Below are 8,696 nucleotides of genomic sequence, written 5' to 3'. Positions count from 1 at the left end.
CTGGCGGTGGCACGGGGCGCACGGACATTCATGCAGCCCGTGGGCTCAGGCGCCTGCCCGGGACCCCTGAGACAGCGAGCGAGTGAGCAGGGCCCCGGGGCACCCTGGCTGGATGGCGGCAAAAGCCTACAGCACCCGGTATTCCCAAGCGGTCTCCCATCCAAGTACTAACCAGGCCCGACTCAGCTTAGCTTCCAAGATCGGACGCGTTCAGGGTGGTATGGCCGTAGAGGGGGGAGGCTGTCGCCTGCTGCCCCAAGAGCTTGAGCCTGGCCTTCCGGGGGCCAGAGACGCCCACGCCTGCACCTCATTTCCTGCGGGAGAGGGGGAATTCTGCCCCTGAGGTGGCGGCAAGCGAGCGCCAGCCGCGCTAAAGCACGGCGGGCCTTGGCCGGTTCCTGGCGGTGCCGGAGGTATGGGTGGGCGCTCTTGCAACCCAGGCCTCTCCAGTCTTGGCCGCTAGGCTGGAGCCCGGCCCGGGGGTGGCCCGCCATGCTCTCAGCCACCTGCGCATCTAGGCACCTGCGGCCCGGCTCCGGCCCTGACCCACATGCACTCCTCCCATGCCCTCCCCACCGAGCCGTGCCCGACATGCCCAAACACACACAGAGACCCTGGTCGCACCCCGAGGCATCGTTTCAGACGGACGCAGCCCTTGCCCTCCACCGGGACCAAGGACCCGCCCAGTCCGCTGCCCCTTGCCTACTCATCCACTCTGCACCAAGAGAGACAGACACAGACAGGGAGAGCTGAGAGACAGAGGGACACAGAAACCCAGAGACAGAGCTAGTGACAGGGAGGGAAGGAGAAAGGAGGACACCGGTCGCCAGGATGGGAGGCCCCGTGAGAGCCTCGAAGGAGGGGACGGGGACGGAGTCGCAGGGGAAGGGGAGGGCCGCGGGAGCTGGCTGGGGTCAGACAGAGAGATAGTGAGGAGGAAAGAGACAGAGACGGAGGGAGGGAGACGAGAGAGGAGATCCCGTGCGCGAGAGAGCGCGAGCCCATGCCTGCCCACACAGAGAGCCGGACGGGACCCACAGACGAGTGCACCGATGCACAGAGCCCAACCCCGACTGTGACTCCGAGACCCTGCGGCCGCCCTGAAGAGGCCGCTTCCACAGCAGAGGCTTGTCGTGCCGGAGCTGGGCTCGGGCAGGGAGGCGGTTTGTGCTCCGTGCTCAGTGCCCGGTGCCCCGGGACAGGCTGCGGGCTCAGGGAGGCTCGTTGTCCTCAGAGTCCTGCCGGGGTTCCTGCCACAGAAAGGAAAGATGCACGGGCTCCCTGAAGTGTGTGTGTGTGTCTGTGGCCCTTCACTGCGGCCTATCTCTCGCCACGCACGCGCGCGCGATCTCGTGTGTCTCAGCCTCTCTGACGCGGCTGGTGGGTCCCGCTTCCCATCCCGCCTGTGCGGGGGGCCTCGCGCCTGGTCCGAGGGCACCTGGCTGTCGGGTTTGAAGGGCGGTGAGAAGCGTGCCGGCAAAGACTTGAGGCCTCAGGCAGGATGGGGCTGTGACAGTGGCCGGTCCCTCGCCGAAGGAACTCCCGCAGTGCCCCTCCTCCCGCAGTAGCAGCGATGTAGGCTCTGGCGGCTCCGGAGCCCTGGAGACCGGACTTGAGGTCTTGGGGCAGCAGGCGACAAACTTTCTCTTCTACAGCCATACCACCCTGAACGCGCTCGATCTAGTCTGATCTCGGAAGCTAAGCAGGGTCGGGCCTGGTTAGTACTTGGATGGGAGACCGCCTGGGATACCGGGTGCTGTAGGCTTTTGCAGTCCCCTCCTTTTGCCGCCCTCCAGCCAGGGTGCCCCTGGACGCCTCCAGGCCCTGCTCGCTTGCCCGCTCGCTGTCTCGGGGTTCCTGGGAAGCTGCCCGAGCCCAAGAGCTGCCTGCACGGCCTGGCGCCCCGCGTTCTCGCCCCTCCTCACCTGCTCTCCTACAGTCAGTCCTGGGCTGTATTCTCTCTCCGCTCCAGGCCGTTCCCTTCCTGGGCTCTGCGAGGCTGAGCCCCAAGGGCCACCGTCTCTGACACATGCTGGGAGTGCGCTCGCATCCTCTCTCCTCTCTCGTCTCTCTCCCTCCGTCTCTGTCTCTTTCCTCCTCACTATCTCTCTGTCTGACCCCAGCCAGCTCCCGCGGCCCTCCCCTTCCCCTGCGACTCCGCCCCGGTCCCCTCCTTCGAGGCTCTCACTGGGCCTCCCATCCTGGCGCCAGCGGCGCCAGGGCACCATGGGTCTTGGCAGGTGTGCGGCTGTGCCGAAGGTCTGGGTGGGCGTTCTCGCATCCCAGGACTGGCCAGTAAAAAAATAACTTCATGATGACATGCACTCATCAGTTATTCCCAGGATACACACTGATTGGCAACAAATAATAACTTTTCGTGATAACATACATTCATGTGTTACTCAAGGATGTCCAGGATGACAGCACAGAATAACTTTTTCTGAGGACATACGCCTGGATGTTATTCCAAAAACGTCCACCAGATGGCAGCAGAAAATGCCTTTTTCTTAATTGTACTCTAATGTTATACCCAAGACGCACACTACATGGTGGCAGAAAATTAATTTTCATGATTCCCGACGCTCCAATGTTATTTTTAAAATGCCCACAAGATGGCGGCAGAAAATAAATTTTTCTAATGACATAAACCAGGGTGCTATTTTCAAAATGTCCACGAGATGGCAGCAGAGAATAATTTTTCATGAAATGCAGTCCCCTGATATTCCCAATATTCACACAAAATGGGAGAAGATAAAAAATTCTAAACAACATGCCTTTCAGTGTTATTTTTTTATATGTGCACGAGACAGCAGTAGAAATGTTTTCATGACATGCACTGTGGTGTTACTCCTAAAATACTGTCTAGATGGCAGCAGAGAATAAATGTTCACGGTGACCTACAGTCGGGTGTTCTTCCTAAAATGCCCACCAGATGGCAGTAGATAGTAGCTGTTTTTATTACATCCACTCTGAAGTTATTCCAAGATGCAAAGTAGATGAGAGCAGAAAATATATTATCATGATGGCACACACTGAGGTGTTATTCCAAAAAAATGCCCACGGGATGGCAGCATAAAATTACTTTGTATGATGACATACACTAGTTTGTAGTTTTCGATATGGCATGAGGTGGCAGCAGAAGATAGTATTTCATTACATGCACTTCCCTGATTTTTTCCAAGATGCTCATGAAATGGCCACGGACTGTAACTTTTCACAACAACATGCCCTTGGGTATCCTTTTCAAAAGGCACACCAGATAGCAGCTGAAGTTATTCTTTATGACATGTGCTGTGATCTTCTTCGCAAAATGCCCACCAGATGGCAGCAGAGAATAACTTTTTTACTTACACTGTTGTATAATTCCTCCCAAGATTGTATGCAAGATTGGGGTGGAAGATGAATTTTCATGATGACCTACACTAAAGTTTTATCCCCAAAATACCCACTAGATGGTGTAAGAAAATAAGTTTTTTGATGACAGACAACTAGATGAAATTTTCAAAATGCCTATAAGGACAACTTTCATGACACGCACTCCCGTGTTATTCTCAAGTTTCACACAAAGTAGGAGCAAAGAAAAATATCAAGACAAGAGGCTCTTGGGTGTTAATTTTTAAATGCACATGAGACAGCAGAAGAACATTTTCATGACCTGCATTCCTGTGTTAGCCCCAGGATTCATACGAAATAGGAGCAGAGAAAAATTTCATAACGGCATGCCCTTGGGTGTTATTTTATAAGTGCGCACAAAATAGCAGCAGAACTGAGTTTTCATCCTATGCCCTGTGGTGTTATTCCCAAAATTCCCACAGGATGGCAGCAAAAGATAAATTCATGACAACAAACAATGGCAGTTTAATCCTTAAGTGCCCAAAGGAAGACAGCAAAAAATAACTTTCGATTACTTACCGTGTGCTGTTATTTCCTAAATGCACACCGGATAGCAGCAGAGAGTAAAGTTTTTTATTACTTACGCTCTGATGTTATTCCCAAAATACTCACCAGATGGCAGCAGAGAATGAATATTCATGATGACAAAACCCTAGTGTTATTCCTAACATGCTTACTGGATGGCAACGGAGAATAAATTTTTCTTGCAATTTGGTGTAATTGTTGAGATGCACAAAAGATGGGTGCAGAAAACAAATCTGTATCTAAACTACACTCAGATTTTATTCCCAAAATTCACACGAGATCGCAGCAGAAAATAAATTTTTATGATGAAATATACCTGGGTGTTATTTTCAATGTGCCCACAAGAGGGCAGCAGAAAGTGTTTCAAGACATGCAATCCTTATTTTAACAAGATGCACACGAATTGGCAACAGACAAAACATTTTATGACATGCCCCTGGGTGTTATTTATAAAATGTTCATGGGATAGCAGCTTAGATATCTTTTCATGACATGCACTGTGGCATTACTCCCAAAATTCTCACTGAATGGAAGCAGAGAATGAATATTCATGAAAACAACCACTCAAGTGTTATTCCTAAAAAGTCCACCAGATGGCAGCAGAAAATAAAGTTTTAGGATGACATACACCCAGGTGTTATTTTCAAAATTCCAACGAGATGGCAGCAAAGAATAATTTTTCATAACACGCACTCCTGGTTTTTCTCAAGATGCATACGTGTGGCAGCAGACAACAGCTTTTCATAACAACATGCTCTTAGGTGTTATAATCAAATACACACGAGATAGCAGCAAAATTCACTCTTTGTGACTTGCCTTGTGGTGTTATGCCCTAGATACTCACCAGATAACAGCAGTGAATGAATGTTCGTGGTGACCTACACTCGAGTGTTCTTCCTAAAATGCCCACCAGATGGCAGCAGAATTTTTTTTTTTTTAATTCCACTCTGAAGTATTCCAAGATGCAAAGTAGATGAGAGTAGAAAATATATTATCATGATGGCATACACTGGACTGTTATTCCAAAAAAATAATTCCCACAGGATGGCAGCATAAAATTAATTTTATGATGACAAACACTAGTTTGTAATTTTCGAAATGGCATGAGGTGGCAGCAGAAGATAGTTTTTCATGACATGCACTTCCCTGATTTTCCCAAGATGCACTTGAGATGGCCACAGACAGTAACTTTTCACAACGACATCCACTTAGGTATCATTTTCAAAATGCACACTAGATAGCAGCTGAAATTATTCTTTATGACATGTGCTGTGGTCTTCTTCATAAAATGTCCACCAGATGGCAGCAGAGAAAGAATATTCACAATGACAAAAGCTCAAGTGTTATTCCTAAAATACCCACCAGGTGGCTGCAGATAATAAATGTTATTACTTACACTCTGGTGTTATGTGCAAGATGCGTACTGAATAAGGGCAGAAAATAAATTTTCATGATGCTGTATGCTCGGGTGTTAATCCCCAAATGCCCAGCAAATGGCAGCAGAAAATAAAGTTTTATGACATACACCTCATACACCTGAGTGTTATTTTCAAAATGCCCACGAGATGGCAGTAGAGAATAACTTTTCGTGAAATGCACTGTGGCATTATTCCCAAAATACTCACGTGATGACACTCTTGGGTATTGTTCCTAAAATTCCCACTAAATGGCAGCAGAGAATAAATTTGTATTACATACACACTGGTGATATACCAAAGCACAGGAGATGAGAACAGAAAAATTTTCATGATGACCTACACTCGGGTGTTGTTCCCAAAATGCCCACCACACTGCATCTGAAAATAATTCTCATGATGACATAAATTTGTGTGTTATTATCAAAATGTACGTGATATAGCAGCAGAAATAACTTTTCATAGCATACATTCGAAGTTACTACTAAAATACCCAACAGATGGTAGCAGCGAATGAATATTCATGACACTCAGGTGTTATTCTTAGAATGCCCACCAGATGTTGGCAGAAGATCTTTTTATTACATACACTGTGGTGTAACAAAGCACACAAGATGAGGGCAGAAATTTTTCATTATGATCTACATTCTGGTGTTATTCCCAAAATTCCCACCAGATGGCAGCAGACAGTAACTTTTTATTACATACACTTTGCTGTTATTCCCAAAATGTTCACAAGATAGCAAGAGAGATTAACTTTTCATGACATGCACTCCTGTGTTATTCCAAAGAGACACACGAAAATGGCAGCAGACAAAAATGTTTCATAATATGACCTTGTGTATTAACGTCAAAATGCACACGAGATTAACGGCAGAAATAGCTTCATGACATGCACTAGGTGTTGTTCCCAATGTGCCCACCAGATGGCAGCAGTGGATGAATAGTCATGATAACAAACACTCGGGTGTTATTCTTAAAATGCCCACCAGATGGGGGCAGAGAAAAACATTTTCTTATTTCAAAGATGCACATGAGATGGACTCAAAATAAATTTTCATGACATACACTCAGCCGTTCTTCCAAAAATGCCCAACAGATGGCAGCAGAAAATAAATTTTAATAACATACACATGGGTGTTATTTCCAAAATACCCACGAGATGGCAGCAGAGAATAACTTCATGACCAGCACTGTGGTGTTATTCTAATATTGACCACCAGATGACAGCAGAGAATGAATATTCATAATGACCTGTACTTGATGACATATACTCAGGTGTTATTCCAAAAATGCACACCAGATGGCAACCAAGAATAGCTTTTTGTCATGACATTCATTTGGGTGTTATTATAAAAATGCACACAAGATGGCAGCGGAGAAGAGCGTTTCCCTGCCTTAAGGGTTCTGCCCACTCATTAAAATAAGAATCCAGATTCTTGGTACTAAGCTCACTTTGAAATTAATCCTGTTTTAGGCCTTTCACATGCCTTATCTAACGTATTGTTTCCATTTGCCAAATGAGGAAGGAAATCTCCATTTTACTATCTCCATTTTACAGGAATTTAAACTGAAGACTGATTCTAACAGTTCTGAGTCCAGGAAACTGCACTCACACAGGATCCTGCTTCCTATCCAGAGAGGAGCTCCCTCACAAGAGCATGGCTCTCCCTTCTAGATTGGAGCTCCCGGCCCCCAGAGTGGAGCTCCCCCCTAGAAGCAGGTCTCCCCCCAAAAGAGAGCCCCCACTTAGATCAGGGCTCCTCCATTGTGAGGCTCTGCTAGGAGTGGGATCCCCCATAAAAGGTGCTCTCCCCTACAAGAGTAGGTTACGTTAACAATGGTGTCCCTCAAAGAGCAGGGCTCCCCACCTGAAAAGGGATACCCCTCTTTGAGTGGAACTCCACCTTATATAGCAAGACTCACCCCCATAAGAGCAAGGTGCCCCACTTAGGGTGTGTCCCCCCTTCTAGAGTGGGACTCAACCTCTAGAGTAAGGATCCACCCCCTAATATCAGAGCTCTTCCCTAAGGGTGTGGCTTTACCACAAGAAAGAGGAGCTTCCTTCTGAGAAAGAGAGGGAGCCCCTCTCTATGAAAGGAGACCTTCTCTAGGGTGGGAGCGTGTCGGGCCTGCCATGGACTTTAGCGTAGTAGTTATCTTCACCCAACACAAAACCTAAAGTAGACTCGGAGGGTAGACCCGAGGGGAGCCCCTTTCGCAGGAAATGCAAACTTATAAAACAACTATAACATAACTCGGGAAAAAAAATAATAACCATATATATGACATTGACTTTTTAGATAGAACACAAAATGCATGATTCATGAAATAATTGATGAGCTAATTTTATTAAAACTACAAAATAATTTGCTCTACAAAAGACAATGTAAGAGAATGAGAAGACAAGCCACAGACTGGGAGAAAATATCTGCGACAGACACATGTGATAAAGGACCATCATTCAAAATATACGAAGAAAGCTTAAAATTCAACAGTAAGGAAACACACAACCCAATTTAAAAATGGGCAAAAGACCTAACAGACACCTCACTAAAGAAGATACACAGCTGTCAAGAAAGCACATGAAGTGATACTCTATATCATCTGTCATTAAGGATATGCAAATTAAAACAATGAGGTGTTAGAATGGCCATAAAAAGTGACAGTTTTAAGTGTCTTTGGCCTGGCTTGGGTAACATGCTCATCCTTGAACCCATCGGAGCATCCAGGAGGTGGAATGTGGGATTGACCAGATGGGGGGCGGCCCTCTGAAACTGTCTGGGCTGGAAGCAGGGAGTAGGAGTTCCCAAAGGGAAGCCAAGGTGCTGGCCTTGGGCATGAGAACGGGTGCTGGGTTGGGGGGAGCAGCAGACTGTAGGACGCTGACGGCCCCCCACACAGCTGCAGGGTCTGAAGCCCACGGGAGAAAGGGGTTCATAGGGTCAGGGCTGCAGCACCACATCCCAGGCTCTCACTGTTCTCCCGTAATGGAGGCTCAAAAAGTATTCCGTCACCTGGAATCCACAGCTGGCCAGCTTTCCGAAGGCCACGGGAGCTGAACCATGGATGCACGTGGCTCTCCGAGTCCACGAGACCTCGGTGCAAAACCACCCCTTGGGAGACAGTTGCTCCCATATCAGGCAGTCATGTTGTTGTGTCCAGAATAACCAGACCCAACTTGAGTGCTCTTAACCAGGAGAGTTTATTAGCCAGCGGCTGTCCTTGCAAAGGAGCAGCCTCGAAATGCCAAGATACAAGGTTTTTAAGCCCCAAATCCTATTCCTCATTCTGTCTTAAACACAAAGGTCCATCTTTCTCCTATTCACTACCTGTCAACCCACTGGTCAGGTGTGCAAGCGG

General features: G+C 47.7%; 1 non-coding gene and 1 pseudogene across 1 annotated transcript; one reads left to right on the top strand and one right to left on the bottom strand.

The window, feature by feature from the left end:
* Positions 1 to 123: 123 nt before the first annotated feature.
* On the bottom strand, positions 124 to 232 carry LOC111734256 (annotated as a pseudogene).
* Positions 233 to 1,647: 1,415 nt separating this feature from the next.
* Positions 1,648 to 1,765, top strand: LOC111734253. Its single transcript, XR_002778391.1, has one exon. It is a non-coding gene; the product is annotated as a 5S ribosomal RNA (ribosomal RNA).
* Positions 1,766 to 8,696: the final 6,931 nt, after the last annotated feature.

This window comes from Pteropus vampyrus, unplaced genomic scaffold (assembly GCF_000151845.1).
Source record: "Pteropus vampyrus isolate Shadow unplaced genomic scaffold, Pvam_2.0 Scaffold903, whole genome shotgun sequence".
NCBI lineage: Eukaryota > Metazoa > Chordata > Mammalia > Chiroptera > Pteropodidae > Pteropus > Pteropus vampyrus.
The sequence above is the reverse complement of the archived record's forward strand: the minus strand, read 5'-3'. Positions and strand labels throughout refer to the sequence as shown.